Here is a 20318-nt window from a genome sequence, read left to right as displayed (position 1 = left end):
CTCTGTGACTATCATAAATAAATAAAAATTAAAAAAAAACAAAACAAAAATTAATTCAAAATGGATAACAGATCTAAATGTAAGTGCTTAAACTATAAAACTCTTTGAAGAAAACATAGGTGTAAATCTTCATGAATGGTTATTAAGGCAATAGCTTCACAGATATGACACCAAAAGCACAGACAAGAATATTTTTTTTAAATGGTTAAAGTGTACATCATGAAAACTAAAATCTTTTGCACTTCAAAGGACACCATTAAGACAGTGAAAATACTATGCACACAATAGAAGAGTATTTTGCAAATCTTTTATCTAGTAAGGTCTTGTATCCACAATATGTACAGCACTCTTACAACTCAATAACATAACAAATAATCAAATTTTAAAATGGGCAATAGATTTTAATAGAAATTTTCCCATAGAAGATAGGCAAATGGCCAATATGCATGTAAGAGACCTCAACATCATTAGTCCTTAGGTAAAATGCAAATCTGAAACATAATGTGATACCATTTCACCCCCACCAAGACAGCAACAATTTAAAAAGAGGAGAAAATAGCAAGTGTTGACAAAAATGTGGAGAAATTGGAACCCTCATACATTACTAGGGAAAATGTAAAATCATGCAGGTGTTGTGGAAAACAATCTCACAGTTCTTCAAATGGTTAAATGGTGTTACCACATGAACCAGAAATTCCACTATCAGAAAAAAGAGAACACACCTCCACACAAAAATTTATACCACATGTTCATAGCACCATTATTCACAAAAGCCATAAAGTGGAAACAATATAAATGTCCATCAACTGAAAAATGGATAAACAAAATGTGGCATATTTATATAATAGAATATTATTCAGTCATATAAAGAAATAAAGTATTGATACATGCTACAGCATGAATTGACCTTGAAAATATTAAACTAAGTCAAAGAATCTAGCCACAAAGGACCACACATTGTATAATTTGATTCATATAAAAAGATCAGCACGGGCAAATCTATAGAGACAGAAAATGAATTAGTGGTTGCCAGTGGCAGGTTTGGGGGTTGGGATACAATGGTTAAGGATTGCAGAGTTTCTATTTAGGGTAACAAAAGTGTTCTAAATGTGATTGTAATGATGGATGCATGCACAACTCTGTGAATACATTAAAAGTCATTCGACTATATGCTTTAAATATGTGAACAGCTTGATACATGAACTCTATCTCAATAAATCTATTTAGAAAACATGCTCACAAATAATCAAAGTTTAGATTGATATACTGCAGATAAACAATCCTCCAACACAAACAGACACATGAAAAGATGCTCAACATTACTCATCATCAGGGAAATACAAATCAAAACCCACGATGAGATATCTCCTCACAACTCTCAGAATGCCTAAAATCAACAACACAGGGAACAAGTATTGTCATGGATGCAGAGGAAAAGGAACCCTCTTACACCGTTGCCGGGATTGCAAACTGGTGCAACCACTCTGGGAAACAGCATGGAGGTTCCTCAAAGGGTCAAAAATAAAACTACCCTACAATCCAGCAACTGTACTACTAGGGATTTACCTAAAGGGTACAAAAATACTGATGTGAAGGGACACATGCACCTTGGTGTTTATAACTGCATTATCTAAAACAGCCAAATTATGGAAGCAGCCCAAGTGTCCATCGACTGGCAAATGGCTATAGAAGAGGTGGTACTATTATTATACTGTATGTTAACTTACTGGGATTAAAATTAAAACCTGGGAAAAAAGGAAAGCATATGTTTAACTCTATAAGAACATGCTAAATAGTTTTCTTTTTTTTTTTTAATTTTTTTTTATTTTTTATTTATGATAGGCACACAGTGAGAGAGAGAGAGAGAGAGGCAGAGACACAGGCAGAGGGAGAAGCAGGCTCCATGCACCGGGAGCCCGACGTGGGATTCGATCCCGGGTCTCCAGGATCACGCCCTGGGCCAAAGGCAGGCGCTAAACCGCTGCGCCACCCAGGGATCCCCTAAATAGTTTTCTAAAGCAATTGTGCCATTTTATTTTATTTTGCCATCAGCAAGTTATGAAAATTCAAATTGTTCAACATTCTCACCAGTATTTGGTAGTATAATCATTTTAAAATTTTATACATTTTAGTTGGTGAGTTGTTTTGCGATTTTTTCCCCTTCATCTAAGGAGTAAATGACATTGAACATCTTTTCATGTGTTTATTGATCATTTATATCTTCTTTTGTAAAGTATATGTTCAAGTCTTTTGCCTATTTCTAATTGAGTTTGTGTTTTTACTTTTTTTTAAGAGTTCTTTATGTATTCTAGATATCTGACCCTTGTAATGTAAACAGATCATGACTATATTCTCCCTATTCCATGGCTTATATTTTCATTTTCATAATAATGTCTTTGATGTGCAAATGTTTTTAATATTGATGAAGTTGAATTTATCCATTTTTCCCTTTATAATTTTTTTTCTATTCTAGGAAATATTTGCCTAACTCAAGATCATGAAGCTATTCTTCCATGTTCTCTTTATGTTCCAAGGTTTTGGCATTTGTTTATGCATTTTGTTTTGGCATTTTGGTTTATGTCCATGATTCATCCTAAATTAAATTTTGTGTATGGTATGAGGTAGATTTGAGGTTCATTTTCTTCAATATTCAGTGGTTTATTCCTTTCCCTATTTAATGGCCTTGGTGACTTTAGAAAAAGTTAATTGAAGTAATCAAGGCAGTGTGGTATTGGCAGGAGGATAGACACAACAATGGAACTGAATTAAAAAGTAAGAAATAGACCCATACACATATGGGCCAATAATTTTTGACAAAGATAGAAAAGCAATTCAATGGAGTAACGACAGTCTTTCAAGCAGTTGTCCTGGGACAACTGGACATCCATAGGCAAAAACATAAACTTCAACCTACATCTCACACCTTATCAAAAACTCACTCAAAATGGATCATGAATTTAAATGTAAAATATGAATATATAAAACTCTTAGATAAAACATGCAAAAATACTTGGGATATAGGCCTGGCAAAGAGTTCTTACACTTAATACCCAAAGCATAGGCAACAAAGGAAACATTGATAAATTGAATCTCATTAAAAGTCAAAACTTTTACCCTGTAGACTACTCAAAAGAATGAAAAAGACAAGCAACAGAAATGGAAGAAAATGTCTATAAACCAAGTACCCAACAAAAAATTGGTATCATAAATATATAAAGAGCTCTCAGGGCACCTGGGTGGCTCAGTCAGTTAAGCATCTGCCTTTGGTTCAAGTCATGATCCTGGGGTCCTGGGATGGAGCCCCAGGTCAGGCTCTGTGTTCAGCAGACAGCCTGCTTCTCCCTCTCCTCCCTGCTCATATTCTCTCTCGCTACCTCTGTCTCTCTCTCTCAAATAAATAAAATTTAAAAAGAGAGAGAGAGAGAGAGAGAGAAAGAGGCAAGATGGTGAAAGAGTAGGGATCCTCATTTCATCTATTCCCCTTAAATATAGCTGGATAACTATCAAACCATCCTGAACACCTATCATTTCAACCCGAGATGTAAGGAAAGAACAGCTGGAACTCCACAAATAGAAAAGTGACCATTGTTCACAAGGTGGGATTGAGAAGAAGAGAAATGGAGGGGATGTATTGGAAGATAAATGGTGGCAAGATGGAGCTTTTGTAAGAAATCTGCTCCTGTGAGAGTATTCCCTGCCTGAAAGGGGCACAGTGATGAAGTGGGGCAGAGTCACGGGTGGGAGAGCAGGACCTCAATATTCCCAGAGGCACAGAAAGAACAAGGATGCCTGAGTTGGCTAAGTCCCCAAGCATTGGACTGGGGAAACTGGTTTAGGTTAGCGAGCCTGGGGGGAGGCTCAACTTGTTTTGCCATAAACCCCGAACTATGGCTGGATCCAGTGGCCGCTCTCCATGTTGGGTCCCTGCAAAGGACTAGAACACAGCAACCCTCCACCTTCCTCTGAAAGAGGTGGAGCAGGTGAGCGCTCCACTGTGAATGCTCTCTGTGCCAGGCCCTGCAACAGACAGAAACAGAGCAACCTTTGGCTTCTTCAGAGAGGGGTGGAGCAGGTGCAAGCTCAAATGGGCAGAGGCTCTCCCTGCCGGAACCATACAAATTGCATAAATCAGTGTCCTTTTATCTGCGCCCAGGAGGATTTGAGTAGGTGGGCACCTTAGAAGTCTGCAGAGTTTGGCACATGCCAGGATCCCTCATGTCTGTGGCTGGAGATCTGTGTGTGTGGCCACTTTTGTCTTTGCCCCCTAAAGAGGCACGGAAAGCCTCCAGGGAGCCAAAGTCTCACACAGCAAACAACTTATACTGGCCTGCCCCCTGGCAAAGGGTGATGCATCTCCCACCAGACACAGACTCCTAAGGATCAGCGCAGCAGCCCCTCCCCCGAATGACCAGTTGGAAGAACAGGTGAACAGCAAGTTTACTGACCAAACAGGACTGCAAAACTCCAGGATTGGGGAAAATAGCGTTAGAACTAAAGGCTTTATTTTCCTATGATTTGTTTTTCTGTTCAAAATTTTCCAATTGTTTAACTTTTTTCTTCTTTCAAGTAGGTTCTTATTTTAACTCTGTTTTTGTCTTTTCCTTTTTAGCCTTCATATTTTACTATTACATATTATAGATATATTATTCATTTTTTACTGCCTTTCAATGTATTCAATTTTATTTTTGTGTATATATATGTTTTGCTTTTTATAATTTTGGAATCTAGTATCTTTTTACAAACAAACCAAAATACACTTAGAACCAAGTCGATCAGCCTATTTTGCCCACTCTGAGGTCATATTCTCTCTCCCCTCTCACCTCCATCTGCCCCCCCCCCCATTTTTTCTCTCTTTTCTATTGCTTTTCTTTGTTTTAATCTTTTTTCTTTTATCTTCTGGTTCCTGACCTCTTTGGAATTATCTAGTGTATATTTTGCTTGGGTCGTGGTTGATATTTTTTACTCTGCCCACTCATACAGCCATTCTTCGCTAGACAAAATGACTAGAAAGAGGAATTCACAACAAAAGAAAGAATCAGAAGTAATACTCTCTGCCACAGATCTAAAGGATATGGATTTAAGTAAGATGACAGAAATGGAGTTCAGGATAACAACTATAAAGTTACTAGTTGGGCTTGAAAAAAAGCATAAAAGACTCCAGAGAATCTCTTAGTGCAAAAATGAGATCTAATCAGGCCAAAATTTAAAATTCTTCAAATGAGATGCAGTCTAAACTGAATGCTCTAACAGCTAGGGTAAATGAGACAGAAGAGAGAATAAGTGACATAGAAGACAAGTTGATGGAAAGGAAGCAAACTGAAGAAAAGAGAGAAAAACAACTATGAGCCCATGAGAAGAGCCTCTGAGAGATAAGCAACAATTTTTTTTAAATCAGTATTATTGGAATTCCTGGGGATATATAGAGAAAGGGCCAGAAGGTATATTTGAGTAAGTCATAACTGAGATTCCCTAATCTGGGGAAGGAAACAGACATTCATATCCAAGATGTAGAAAGGACCCTTCCCAATATCAATAAAAATAGATAAGCACCTTGACATATAATAGTGAAGCTTGCAAATTTCAGAGATAAAGGGAAAATCCTGAAAGCAGCATGAGACAAGATATTCCTAACACATGATGGGAGAAATATTAAATAAACAGCAGACCTCTCCACAGAGACCTGGCAGGCCAGAAAGTGCTGGCATGATATATTCAGGGTACTAAATCAGAAAAACATGAGCGAAGAATACTTTATCCAGCAAGGCTGTCATTCAGAAGAGAAGGATAGATAAAGAGCTTCCAGGATGAACAGAAACTGAAAGAATATGTGGCCACCAAGCCAGCCCTGAAAGAAATATTAAGGGGGACCCTGTAAGCAGAGAGGGAGCCCAAAGAAATAGAATCTGTAGAAACACGGACCATAGATAATACAATGGCACTAAATTCATATCTTTCAATAGTTACTCTGAATGTGAATGGGCTAAATGCATTCAAAAGACACAGGTATCAGATTGGATAAAAAAGCAAAAGCCCATAAATATGCTGTCTACAAGAGACTCATTTTACACCTAAGGACACCTTTGGACTGAAAATGAGGAGGTGGAGAACCATTTACCATGCAAATGTACCTCAAAAGAAAGCTGGGGTAGCAATTCTCATATTAGATAAATTAGATTTTAAACAAAAGACTAGTAAGAGATGAAGAGGGACACTATATCATACTTAAAGTGTCTATCCAACAAGAAGATCTAACAATTATAAATATTTATGCAACTAAGTTGGGAGCAGCCAACTATATCAACCAATTAATAATCAAAGCAAAGAGATACATAGATAATTATACATTAATATTAGAAGACTTCAACAACCCACTCACAGCAATGGACAGATTATCTAAGCAGAAGATTAACAAGAAATAAGGGCTTTGAATGACACACTGGACCAGATGGACTTCATAGATATACATACAGAATATCCCATCCTAATACAACAGAATACACACTCTTCTCAAGTACACAAGGAATATTCTCCAGAATAGACCACACATACTGGATCACAAATCAGGTCTCAACCAATACCAAAAGACTGGGATTATTCCCTGCATATTTTCAGACCACAATGCTTTGAAACTTGAACTCAACCACAAGAGGGAACTTGGAAGGAGCTCAAACACTTGGAGGTTAAAGAGCATCCTACTAAAGAATGAATGGTTCAACCAGGAAATTAGAGAAGAATTAAAAAGATTCATGCAAACTCATGAAAATGAAAGCACAACAGTTCAAAATCTTTGGGATACAGCAAAGGTGGTCCTAAGATGGGAATACAATCCTCTATCAAAAAATTAGAGCAATCTCAAAAACACAAACTAAACTCAGACCTAAAGTAGCTGGAGAAAGAAGAGCAAACAAAGCCTAAACCAAGCAGAAGAGAAATAAGAAATATTAGAGCAGAAATCAATGATATAGAAACCAAAACAGATCAATGAAACTAGGAGCTGGTTCCTTGAAAGAATTAATAAAATAGATAAAGCCCTAGACAGACTTATTAAAAGGAAAAGATAAAAGACCCAAATTAATAAAATCACGAATGAAAGAGGAGAGATCACAACCAACACCAAGGAAAGGCAAACCATTTTAAGAATGTATTATGAGCAACTATATGCGAAAAACTAGAATAGACCACACATACTGGGTCACAAATCAGGTCTCAACCAATACCAAAAGATTGGTACGGAACCAGAAAAGACCCTGAATAGCCAGAGGAATGTTGAAAAAGAAAACCAAAGCTGGGGCATCACAATGCCTGACTTCAATCTGTATGACAAAGCTGTGATCATCAAGACAGTGTGGTGCTGGCACAAAAACAGACACACATAGACCCATGGGACAGAACAGAGAATCCAGAAATGGACTCTCAACTCCATGGGCAACTAATATTTGACAAAACATGAAAGAATCTCCAACGGAAAAAAGACAGTTTATTCAACAAGTTGTGTTGGGAAAATTGGACAGCCACATGCAGAAGAATGAAACCGGACCATTCTCCCACACCGTACACAAAGATGAACTCAAAATGGATGAAAGATCTAAATGTGGGACAGGAATCCATCAAAATCCTAGAGGAGAACACAGGCAGCAACCTCTGTGACCTCGGCTGTAGTGACTTCTTGCTAGACACGTCTCCAAAGGCAAGGGAAACAAAAGCATAAATGAACTACTGGGGCTTCATCAGGATAAAAAGCTTCTGCACAGCAAAGGAAACAGTCCACAAACGAAAAGACAACTTATAGAATGGGAGAAGACATTTGCAAATGACAGAGCAGATAAAGAGCTAGTAACCAAGATCTATAAAGAACTTATTAAAGTTGGGACATTAAAGTAGCAGTTGGGCGGCTGCCTTTCGGCTCAGGTCGTGGTCCTGGCGTCCCGGGATAGAATTTTTCATTGGCTTCTGTGAAGAACCTACTTCTCCCTCTGCCTATGTCTCTACCTCTCTGTCTCTCTGTCTCTCTCCCTGTCTCTCTGTCTCTCTGTCTCTGTGTGTGCGTGTGTGTGTGCCTCTCATGAATAAATAAACCTTTTTTTTTAAAAAAAGAATTTATTAAACTCAACACCCAAGAAACAAACAATCCAGTCATGAAATGGGCAGAAGACACAAACAGAAATTCCACCAAAGAAGACCTACACATGGCCAGCAAGCACATGAGAAAATGTTCTACATCCCTTGCCATCAGAGAAATACAAATCAAAACCACAATGAGATCCCACCTCACACCAGTGAGAATGGTGAAAATTAGCAAGACAGGAAACCACAAATGTTGGAGAGGATGTGGAGAAAGGGGAACCCTCTTACACTGTTGGTGGGAATGTGAACTGGTGCAGCCGCTCTGGAGAACAGTGTGGAGGGTCCTCAAGAAGTTAAAAATAGACCTGCCCTATGACCCAACAATTGCACTAAGGGATATTTACCCCAAAGATACAGATGCAATGAAACACCGGGACACCTGCACCCCAGTGTTCACAGCAGCAGTGTCCACAATAGCCAAACTGTGGAAGGAGCCTCGGTGTCCATCGACAGATGAATGGATAAAGAAGATGTGGTCTATATTTACAATGGAATATTACTCAGCCATCAAAAGGGACGATTGCCTACCATTTTACCATTTACATTGACATGGATGGAACTGGAGGGTATTATGGTGAGTGAAATAGTCAATAGGATAAAGACAATTATAATATGGTTTCCCTCATATGTGGAACATAAGAAATGGTGCAAGGGATTACAAGCAAAGGAGGGGAAATGGAATGCGGAAAAATTAGAGAAAGAGACAAATCATGAGAGACTCTTAACTCTGGGAAACGAACAGACAGGGTTGCTGAAGGGGAGGTGGGTGGAGGGATGGGGTGACTGGGTGATGGGCATTTAGGAGGGCATGTGATAAGATGAGCACTGGGTGTTATGGTATATATTGGCAAATTGAATTTATTTATTTATTTTTTTTAAAAATTTTTTATTTATTTATGATAGTCACACAGAGAGAAAGAGAGAGAGGCAGAGACACAGGCAGAGGGAGAAGCAGGCTCCACGCACCAGGAGCCCGATGTGGGATTCGATCCCGGGTCTCCAGGATCGCGCCCTGGGCCAAAGGCAGGCGCCAAACCGCTGCGCCACCCAGGGATCCCGGCAAATTGAATTTAAATGAAGAATATATATATGCAAATAAAAATTTTAAAGAGAGAGAGAGAGCACTCAAAACTCAATGATAAAGAAAACAATCCAAGCAGAAAATGGGCAAAAAACAAAGAGAAATTTCAGTGAAGATAATATACAGATAGCAAATAAGCACATGAAAATTTGCTCAATATCATTAGTCATCAGGGAAATGCAAGTTAAAACCATAATGAGATATCACTACAGACGTATCAAAACAGCTGAAATAAAAAATACTGGCAACACAAAACGTTGGAAAGGTTGCATAGAAAATGGATCTCTCATACATTGTTGGTGAAAATGTAAAATGTTTTCGCCACTCTGGAAAATATTTTGGTAGTTTCTTAAAATATTAAACATGTAACTACCACATCATCCAGCAATTATACTCCTGGGCATTTAGCCCAGAATAATTAAAACTTGTGTTTACACAAAAACCTGTACATGAATGTTCATAGCAACTTTATTCACAGTAGAAAAATACTGGAAACAGCCCAAATGTTCTTTGATGGTTAATTGTTGAACATACCAAAAAATAATGATAATAGATGACCATATATGTGTAGATGTATAACTGGATTCTAATCTGTTCCATTGACTTGTTTTCTACTCCAATATCATACCAATTTGATAAATGCAGCTTTACAGTAAGTCTTGAAATCAAGAATTACGGATGCCCAGGTGGCTCAGTGGTTAAGCATCTGCCTTTGGCTCAGGGTGTAATCCCGGGGTCCTGGGATCAAGTCCCACATCGAGCTCCTCACAGGGAGCCTGCTTCTCCCTCTGCCTGTGTCTCTGCCTCTTTCTTTGTGTGTCTCATAAATAAATAAGTAAAATCTTAAAAAAAAAAAAAGAAAAACAAAAAGTATAAGTTCTATAGCCTTTTCCCTATTTTTAAAGATTTGCTGGAAACCACAAGACATACGTTTACCATTCCAAAATCTGCAAAATTTTGTCTTCACTAATGCCTTGTTCCACACATTTCAGCTGCTTAGCTACTCTGAACTCTGATCTTTGCCTCCTGAGCTTAGTGAGACTTCCAAGCTCATCTTGGAATCCAGGCCTCTATGTTGGGGTCAGAAAATTGACACCAGGAAAAGAATGAGGTGATCCTAGGGGCTTATCCTGTGAGTTTCTCTTCTACTATAGATCACAGTTGTGTGCTATTGTTCAATACCTGTAAACAGTTGCCTTGCATATTTTATGAAGTTTAATGATATTTGTAACAGCATGCATGCAAAATCTAGTGCCATTAATAATATAGATTTATTAAACTTTTTTTTTTTGCTTAAATCGTGCAGATTCAGCTTCTGTTGCATGCAACTAAGAGACCTGACTGATACAAGCTGTTACTTTTTGTCATGCTCTATGATAGGTGCTAAGCATGCATTATGTGATTCATTTACAGAACTCCTTCCTTGTAGAAACCAAAGCAATGGAGAAGAGGCATTTCTAACAGTTTAGTAAGAACAGTAAGCAGGTTTCAGTGAGAGAAGTATTCTAGATGGATGAAGCATGTATAAATGCATAAGACAGTGAATATGACAAGAAATAAAGTTGAAATCTTTGGCACTGTGGAGGGAATAGTTCTGAGACCTTCATAAATCCTCCTAATCCAATAAAACCTCTATGCCATATAATTTCCTCCATAAAAGTGCAGTAAAATACAACTGTTCATATAGTACACAATTCACAATTGTATAGGATTGCCTTCAATGCCTTTCCCATGCGTATTAACATGGGTAACACTAGGATGACCAACTTCCCAGTTTATCCTGCAGTATCTCAGTTTTAGCAAAGTCTCACATCCCAGGCAATCTCTCAATCTCAGGCAAACTGGAATGGTTGGTCACCCTTTATTATAGTGTGATATCACTCACTTAGCTAAAGTTCATTGGCTTTGGATGGGCACCAGATTTAAACTTCGACAGTGAATCCCTCTCCCAGATTCATGCATATGGGCCCATAGTGTCTATGGCAGGTGCCTTTCAGACTTTCTTTCAAGAGAAAACCTACTGTGAGCAGTAGAGTCAGACAATAGCCTCCAGGTGTAGCACTGTGGGGATATTTTTGCATTATTTGATCCAAGGCCATTCCCATCCTAGGCATCTCCAGGTAATTTCTGAGCACAAAGGGATACTAGAGCCATTTATGCCCGACATGGGATTCTTATCATAAGTGATCTTTGCTCTAGAGTTCCAAGTGGGGCTGGCTGGGACTTCCATAGAGTTGCACTGTAAGCTGAGGTGCTCTAGAGTTCCAAGTGGGGCTGGCTGGGACTTCCATAGAGTTGCACTGCAAGCTGAGGCATTTCCTACTCATTTCTACTTAATTTCTTCTCCTTTAGGAAGTATCAGACCTGTACTGTGGTCTGAATTCTATCCCTGCCTACTCCTGCTCTTCCTCTTTATCTTCTTAGTTATTACCCACTATAGATCTCTGGACTTGTAACTCCATATTGGCATCTGCTTTTCAGAGGACCCAATGTGGCATAGTATCTCTCTCCATTGGTTGAAGCTGTAAGATGAAAATTTAGGAAGGTGTCAATAACAATAAGTTCCCTACTGCATGAACTTGAGAAACAAAGGAAGCTTTTAAAGGAGATTGGAGAGAGGAGAGAGAAAGAAAGAGAGAGGGGAAAAGAGAGAGAGAGAGGGAGAAAGAGTGAGAGCAAGCACAAATGTACAAGGGGAATACAGATAAAAGAATGATAGAGCCATTTGAATACTCAGTTTTGACCATTCTTGAGGCCTAACTATATCTTGCCCTTTCCAAATTTTGATTGTTCCGTTACTTAAATTTCATGAGACACCCCATTATCTTTTCAAAAACCTCTTTTTCACTAACGTTAGTTTCAGGTAGGTTTTTGTCCCTTTCAACTAATAAAATACCTCTTCATTGCGAACGTTATTGTACAGGCTACTGAGTTTATGCTGAATCATATTTCTGTTTAGTCAGAAATTTTCATACCCTGTTCATATCTTCAGACACAAATTAATACACTTTTCAGGTTTCACCAATTTTTTTCCAGCAGTAGATGACAAGAAATTTGCATGGCCTAGATGATTTCTGAGTTTCAGCATTTACTTATTTCTGTATAGAGTATATAGAATTGTTATCATAGAACAAAATCTCAGCCAAATTCAACATTGCACTATGTCCAGAATATAAATTTTCTGATTAGAAGTCACTTGTACTTACATAATGAAGATAACTTTTAATACGAATCTTTTTCTATTTCTTTTCTTTTTTTCAGTTTTAACTTTTAAGTTTTTATTTATTTATTCATGAGACACACACACACACACAGAGAGAGAGAGAGAGAGAGAGAGAGGCAGAGAGACACAGGCAGAGGGAGAAAACAGGCTCTCTGCAGGGAGCCCAATGTGGGACTGGATCCCAGGATCCCAGGATCATGCCCTGGGCTGAAGGCAGCGCTAAACCGCTGAGCCACCTGGGCTGTTCTCCTCTTTCTTTTCTTGATTATATTTTTAATTTTTAAAAGATCACTAGTTGCTGGTTTTTGTAAGGACCATTTTGATAAATGAAGATTCAAAATCATAATACACAGTTTGAATTATTTTTCAACTCTTAAGGTTATGAACAAGTTTGGAGACCATGAAAGCTTCATTAAGATGCTAATAAAACTAAGATAAAGATGTTGGCCAAAGATGAGAGCTCCTACACATCAGTCTTATAGTTGGTCTAGGGAAGTGTTGTCAACTTACATAGCCCACTGGCCAAATTCTATATCTTGCCTGTTTTTGTAAGTAAAGTTTAATGGAATACATTCATACTCATGATTTAAGTGTTGTCTGTGGCTGTTTTTGTCCAATGAAGACAGAATTGAGTAGTGACAGACAGAGATTGCATGTGTCCCACAAAGCCTAAAATATTTACTATCTGACCCTTTACAGAGAAAAAAAAATGCTAACCCTTGGCCTCAAGTGGTATCAGTGCAGGAGGAGACAAATAGTTGAGCAGATTATATATTTGGAAGCAGAGCTGGAACAAGTCTGGTGTATTTTAGGAAAGTAAGGAAGGCCAGTGTGGCTAAGTCATAAAAGGACCCAGATACTACCATTTTGTAAATATTTTGAGCACATATGTACCTATTGGGTTTTATTCAGAAATTAATTCACTCATTCAACAAATGTCTTTTTAAGTTTCCATTCTGTGCTAGATAGTGTCAGCTACTTCACACACACAAGCACATACAAATTGTAATAAGAGAAATCAACAAGGAGACAACTGTAACACAATAGTGAGTGCTAACTAAAAATGCAATTGATGCCAAGTAGAGGAAATTAACTTTTGTTTCACCCATTCAATATTTTTTTTTAAATTTTTTATTCATTTATGATAGTCACAGAGAGAGAGCGAGAGAGAGAGGCAGAGAGAGAAGCAGGCTCCATGCACCGGGAGCCCGACGTGGAACTCGATCCCGGATCTCCAGGATCGCGCCCTGGGCCAAAGGCAGGCGCCAAACCGCTGCGCCACCCAGGGATCCCTCACCCATTCAATATTTATCTGATATTCCATGGTACTTTCCTCTGATTGTACCTGAACCACATCTTAACTAGTTGGTCATACCTTCCTCCCTTCAGTCACTAAAACGCCTTATTATGATAAGAAAAATCATGGTCATAGCAGCCAATACTCATTGAGCATTTGCTCTATGTCAGACATGGCTAGGTACTTTATACACATTGCTTTATTTAATCATCAGAACCCTATCATATAGATGCTGTTATCATGACCATTTGTGAAACCAGAAATTGAGGGTCAGAGAGGTAAAGTCCTGTGCCTAAAGCCTCATGTATGGCTCACCAAGCAACACCTGGAACATCTATTTTCTTCCTCATCTACTCTGGCTTGTTGCTGATCCATATGTTACGATCATTGTTGCTTGGTGGTATCACTTACCAAAGACACCACTACCACTGCCAATAATGGCTAAAGTCTTCTGTCTATAGCATTACAGTATGACTCCAGGGTATTGTTTCTTGAAGCACTTAGTATTGTTTCTCCTAGATGCTACATTATCTGGGAACAATGAACATGTTTTGTGAAAGAGTTCTTTGTAGTTTTTACTATAGTTTCTGTCTTCAGATTTGGAGCCAGATTACCTAAGTTTGAATCTCAGCTCTGAAATTTAACTGCTCTGTGATTCTGGGAAAATTCTCAACTTATCTGTGCCCCAGTTTCCTTACCCCTAAAGCAGAGAAAATAATATTAACTGCTCTGTGATTCTGGGAAAATTCTCAACTTACTGTGCCCCCAGTTTCCTTACCCCTAAAGCAGAGAAAATAATATTAACTACCTTAAGTGGTTTTATAAAAGACTTAACCCAGCATTTGGCATATAAGGCAGGTTTATTAAGTGTCATTATTTCTAACGCAACTGGCTTCCTTTTTTAAATTCTTAAGAAACTGGCTTCCTTTTTTAATTCTTAAGCAGGCTTTAATCTATTTCCTGCCTCTTTCTGGGTATTTTGTATCTGTTGATGTCACTTTACCTTTATTGATCTTATTCACCCTAATTGCTACTGTCATGCTCCTTCGTATTACAGGACCTTTGATCATGTTCCTTTAGTCTGAAATGTTCCTTTTCCTGTTTACCTGGGTAGTTTCTATCAGTTCTTTAAATTCAATAAGGGCATGGACTCTATTTGCTTTTTGTTTACCATTTTATAGCCAGAATCGAATACAGCACTTGATGTACAGTAGGCATTCATTAATAATTGCATGAATGCCAGTGTAAATGTAGAATCTTACCTTATTCAGTCATTCCTCTGTACATTCATTCACATGGTAGGTATAGCCTTTTTTTCTGTCTAATCAGTTGTAGACAATTTTCAAGAAATATCAACTAAATATATCCTATGTGTCAGGTTTTGTGTAGGGTCTTATAAATTCAAAGAATCGTAATTTTTTGTGGTGTCAAGAGGCCACTTGTTCACTGAAGGACAAAGGCATGCAAAGGAGAAGCTATAATCCAAAATGAAAATAGCTGCAGTCGAGGCCTGTATTGGATCCATTGGGCACATTGAATCCATTGGAAAAAAATAGAAATTTATCTGGGAAGACAGAGAACGATTCATAGAGGAGGTAACATCTAAATTGAGTCAAAATAACAAGCAGTATTTTTGGAATAGAACAAGTAACGGTAGAGCAGTTGAGAGAAAGAATTCCAGGGCAAAAATATGCGAGCATTTCATTCTTTTGTTGATTCTGATTTCTACAAACCATTTCCTTTATCACCCTTTGACATTATACTGTTTTTTATGTCTGATAACTGCAGTACTGCTCAGTTTCTCGTTTTCAAATATCTGTACGTTCTGTTTGGTCTTGTTCTCGATTTTTTTTCCCCTCTGTCCTGGATTTTCATTGTAAACAGTATTTCAGTGTGCTTTGGTCCTTTTTGTAATATGTGTTGTTCTTGAATTCTTATAGGCAGAATATGTGCATTCCTAATGACTCGTGTCCTTTGACTATATTCACTGTTCTAAGCATCATTCCTGGACCCTGGATTCAAGTAGCTCAAATGAATTGGTGGGAGTCCAGCAGTGAGTAGTATGTGATTTAAGCTCAAGAAAGTGGTGCAAGGAAATGGAAGAATTTTTGTTTCAGAAAACCTCAATAAGCAACTATGAATACGTTTGTTCCAGAAAAGCTGGATAAGCAAGCTCGGTGTGTGTGTGGGGGGAATTCCAGAGCAGCTGTGAAACTGCAAACAAGGGGACCCAGGGGTTACGGGCAGCGCACTTTTACGGGTCCGTCTATTTTCTCTCTGCGCCCGCGGCTCCACATCTCTGTCAAACCGACGCGATCGGCTACAGGACCGCATCGCGACCCTCGAGCATCGGAGGCTCTAGGACGCCCCCGCCGCGGCCGCGGTCCCGGGCGCAGCGGCGCCCACCGCACTGGGCCGGAAGAAGTGGGGCGGGGCCTCTCGGCTGCTGGGCCCAAGCGGACTGGGGGAGGGGAGCGCGGGGCCAAGAGTCTCTGGGAAAAAGCAAAAGGCGGGCGCAAGGCTGCCTCCCAAGCTTTCAGTGCTTACAGTTCCTCCCGTTTTGCTGAGTTGGGCGACGCGACCTCCGGCACAGGTGGGTCCTGTTCCAAGGATCGGGAAAGGGTATCTTTGGTGGCTGCGATGGTTGGGTTTGCCCAGGCGCTCTCTTTAAGGCCTGCTGCAGGGGATGAGGGGGACGGCGCCCACCCCAGGGCGGTGGGCCTTACCTTAACCCTGGCAGAGGAGAAGGCCACTCGTGCCTTGCCGCAGGGCTGTCGTCACGGTTTATGCCAGTTGCGCGACAAGTCGGCCCGGAGACCAGCGCAGAGCCAATTGGGCCTAGCGCTCGGGAAGAGCTGGAGGAGCTGGAGCAGGCTCCGTTGGGACTGACGCCCAGTATACATTGTTGCAAACTCGATCGGACTCCCCCCCCCCCCCCCACTCGGGTCTGACACCGACTTGGTTTCTAGCTTTCTGAGAGTCCCTACCCTGTTCTAGCCTCACTGCTGGGCGGCGGAGTGGAAGCTGGAACTCAGCGGTCTGCAGTAGCTTGCAGCACTGACTTTCTTTCGTCCTACTATCCACTAGTGTTCTCTGCCCAGATCTCACCCTTTGTCTATCCCTCCTGAGGAAGAATGCCTAGCAGCAGTCGGCAGTGACAGGGCAGGGCATTAGAAAACTTCGTCCAGGAACTACTCTCCATTACTAAAACAACTCTGAAAAAACAGTTTAAGTGTATTTTAGCTACTGACTGCCCCGAAAGCTAGGAAAAATTCATTCAGTGCCTTACTTGAATGTCAACACTAAACCATGCTTTCGTGAATGCTTTGATGAATATTTTAACCAGGTGATTGACCAAGACGTTATGTTGGATGAACAAAGTGCTACCCAGCTAAAGTCTCATTATAAAATACTTGGGTGATTTAACTGTTAACTCATCGCTGAAAGAAAAACCTCAGCAATCATATGTAGGGACACTTGCATGATCTATTACCATGTAACACTCTCAGAGTAGCTTCTTAGCGGATATGGCACTTTCAGAAATCACTGCAGGAAAAATTACAGTTTATTTTACATTCACTATAAAGACAAACAATTCTAAACACTATGGACCAATATTGTGCTGTCATTCCAATGCCACCACATTAAGTAACTGCTTACGGTGATTATGGCAACCATGCAAAACGCTGTGATCGTCACAACCATAAAGAGGTGAATATGTTATTTATCACCATACTTAAAGCAGTTATACTCTACCTCATAACTAGGATGATGAAAGGAATGTTTGCTGCATCAGTTCACTCCAGGGGACATCCTTTACTTGACTCATCTAATTCTTATTTCTCGGAAATCTGCACTGAGACGGATCACTTCCTAGTTTTGGTATCTGTACCAAGAACCACAAGCAGTTCTGTATCTCTACTTGTCAGCCCTGGGAGAAGCAAGAAAATATCCAAACTGACACCTGGTGTCTGGACTTTTTCCACCACTTGTATTTTTTCCCTGCCAGGATGACGGTGGGGGAGCGGGCTGGATTAATAAACCTCATTGGTGAGAAAAGACTCTTTCTGATTGAAGACAAAGTAAACATAGATCCACCAGTTGGGTGCCGCTGTGACCCTGTTCCTGCCACACCAAACGCGCCCTGTACTCATATGGGCCATACAATCTGCCACCGCCCTCACGTAAAGAATTCACAGAATGAGAGGCTCGTGGCAAAGCCCGGCCTGTGGCACACCTGCAGCTTCTAGGCAGGGAGTGCCCGTTATAGGAAGGCAGGTGTTCTCCTGGACTATGTGGGACCTGGTGCTTTTCCAGACGGTTGATAAGGTGACAGGGAGACCGTGATAGACTTCTGCTGAGGCGACCTTGACGGTGAGTTTAGGCCTGGCTGTTTGGCAGGCACCGGCAAATGCTCCGTTTGGCCCTATTTCTACTCTATTCATTTATTCTTTCACTCCAAAGGCAATCAATGGGTGCTTGCTCTGTGCCAGCAGGCTGATCGCTCACTGAGATGAGCCGTGAAGGAAGACAGTAAGTTGGGGAGGAGAGCAGCAATTCCAGTGAAGCACGCTGAGTCGGAGGCATCCTCTCTCTTCCCGACATCGATTCAAGATCTTGCCACTTCTGCTTCCCGAGTATTTTTAGACCTTTCCACTTCTCCTTGCCCCCATCGCTACTCTGCATTTCGAGCCAGCGACATGGGTTTTTATTCATTTATTTAGATGATTTTATTGATCACTGAAGTGGCATGGATATACGATGTCGTGTCAGTTTCAGTGGGTATACAATGTCATGTTGCTTTCAGGTGTACGACATAGTGACTCGACTGCACACGGACCCTGTGCGTTAGTCAGGCCTCACCAAGAGATGTGGAGTCAACAGGCATCGTTATTGACCATGTGCCCTCTGCTGTTCTCTTCATCTCTGTGGCCTACTTACTGAGTCATTCAAAAAAATTTTTATGTTAAAGGATCCAAGTCATTGCGCGATCCTCAGCCCTCATGGGAAAACCACCACTCCTATCGTCTCCGCGGCAACAACGGCGTACAACAGCCCAACGGGCTCTGTACCATCCTCAACACATTGTGAAAAAAAATTAACTTTCTTTTCTTTTCTATGCTGCCCAGAGTGTCTTTGACATTTTCCGTATTGAGATGACATGGATGGACCTAGAGGGTATGATGTTAAGTGAGAAAAAGTCAGAGAAAAAGAAGGATCATATAATTTCACTTATATGTGGAATCTAAAAAGCAAAACAAAACAAACACATACAAAAAGAAACAGACTATTAAATGGAGAACAAACTGGTGATTGCCAGAGGGGAGGGAGGGGGGTTAGGCAAAAAAATAGGGGAAAAATTTGTATTGAGATATGATTTCCATACCATAAAATCGAGCCATTTTAAGTGTAGACTTCAGGGACTTTTAGTTAATTTATTGAGTGTTGCAACCATTACTATAATCCAGTTTTTGACATTTTCATCACCTCAGTAACATCTCCATTGCCCATTTGCAGTTAATCCTTGTTACTACCCCTAACATTAGACAACGTGATCCTTTTGTGTGCCCATGGATTTATCTATTCTTGGATATTTCATATAAATGGAATCCTACAGTGTGTGGTCTTTTGCAACTTGCTTCTTAGCATGATGTTTTCAAGGTTCATTCCTATTGTAGTATCAATCAGTACTTCATTACTTTTCATTGCTGGAGAATATGCTACTATATTGTATATACTGCATTTCATTTATTCATTTATCAGTTTATATCCATTAGGTTTATTCCCACCCTTTGGCAATTATGAAGAAAATGCTATGGACATTCATGTACAAGTTTTTGGGTGAACAATGTTTTCAGTTCTCTTGAGTAGATACCCAAAAACGGAATGGCTGTTGCATCTATATTGAAACTCTGTTATTTAATGTAGCCAGATCTTCTGGATACCTTGCTGCAGCTTCTACATCAGCACTTACTGCTTCACCTTGCACTTTAATGTTATGGAGACAGCTTCTTTCCTTAAACCTCACGAACTAAGCTGAGGCCCAAGGTGAGAGAGAGATGGGGGGAATGGTTGGTCGATGGAGCAGTGTTCTGACACATTTATTGAATTCACCATCTTCTGTGGATAGAGTTCATGGTGCCTAAAAACAATTACAAAAGTAACATCAAAGATCATTGATCATAGATCACTATGGCAAATAGAATCATAATGAAAAAGTTTTAAATATTGTGAGAACTACCAAAATGTGACACAGAGACATGAAGTAAACAGATGCTGTTGGGAAAATGGCACCAACAGACTTGCTTGATGCAAGGTTTGCCACAAACGTTCAATTGTTAAAAATGATGCAATACCTGTGAAGTACAATAAAGAAAAGTGCAGTAAAGTGTGTATGCCTGTCCTGGTGGGTTTGGTTTGCTCACATTTTGTTGAGGAATTTTGCATCTATATTTATTATAGACATTGCATAGTAATGGAATTTCTTCACTTAAGAAGTATTTGTCTAGTTTGATGTAAGATACCAGTCTCATAGGATACATTGAGAAGACTTTCTTTTGTTAGATGTGTATTTTACACGTTTCTAATTATTA

The 20318-nt window shown here is 39.8% G+C and overlaps 2 protein-coding genes across 6 annotated transcripts in view; one reads left to right on the top strand and one right to left on the bottom strand.

Annotated features, from left to right (window-relative positions):
• SPRY3 (sprouty RTK signaling antagonist 3) overlaps nucleotides 1–16821 on the bottom strand; it is a 211569-nt gene extending 194748 nt beyond the window's left edge. For both annotated transcript variants that reach the window (XM_035712376.2, XM_025460505.3), the window contains exon 1: nucleotides 16452–16821. The gene's annotated coding sequence lies outside the window, so the exon portion shown is untranslated. The remainder of the gene's footprint in view (nucleotides 1–16451) is intronic.
• The window catches only part of TMLHE (trimethyllysine hydroxylase, epsilon), a 117862-nt gene continuing 113703 nt past the window's right edge, over nucleotides 16160–20318 (top strand). For 3 of the 4 annotated variants that reach the window (XM_025460498.3, XM_025460503.3, XM_025460501.3), the window contains exon 1: nucleotides 16160–16318. The gene's annotated coding sequence lies outside the window, so the exon portion shown is untranslated. The remainder of the gene's footprint in view (nucleotides 16319–20318) is intronic. The other variant, XM_025460499.3, reaches the window with a different exon arrangement.

Source organism: Canis lupus, chromosome X (genome assembly GCF_003254725.2).
Source record: "Canis lupus dingo isolate Sandy chromosome X, ASM325472v2, whole genome shotgun sequence".
Classification (NCBI taxonomy): domain Eukaryota; kingdom Metazoa; phylum Chordata; class Mammalia; order Carnivora; family Canidae; genus Canis; species Canis lupus.
Note: the sequence above shows the minus strand (reverse complement) of the source record. Positions and strands in the feature narration are given on the sequence as shown.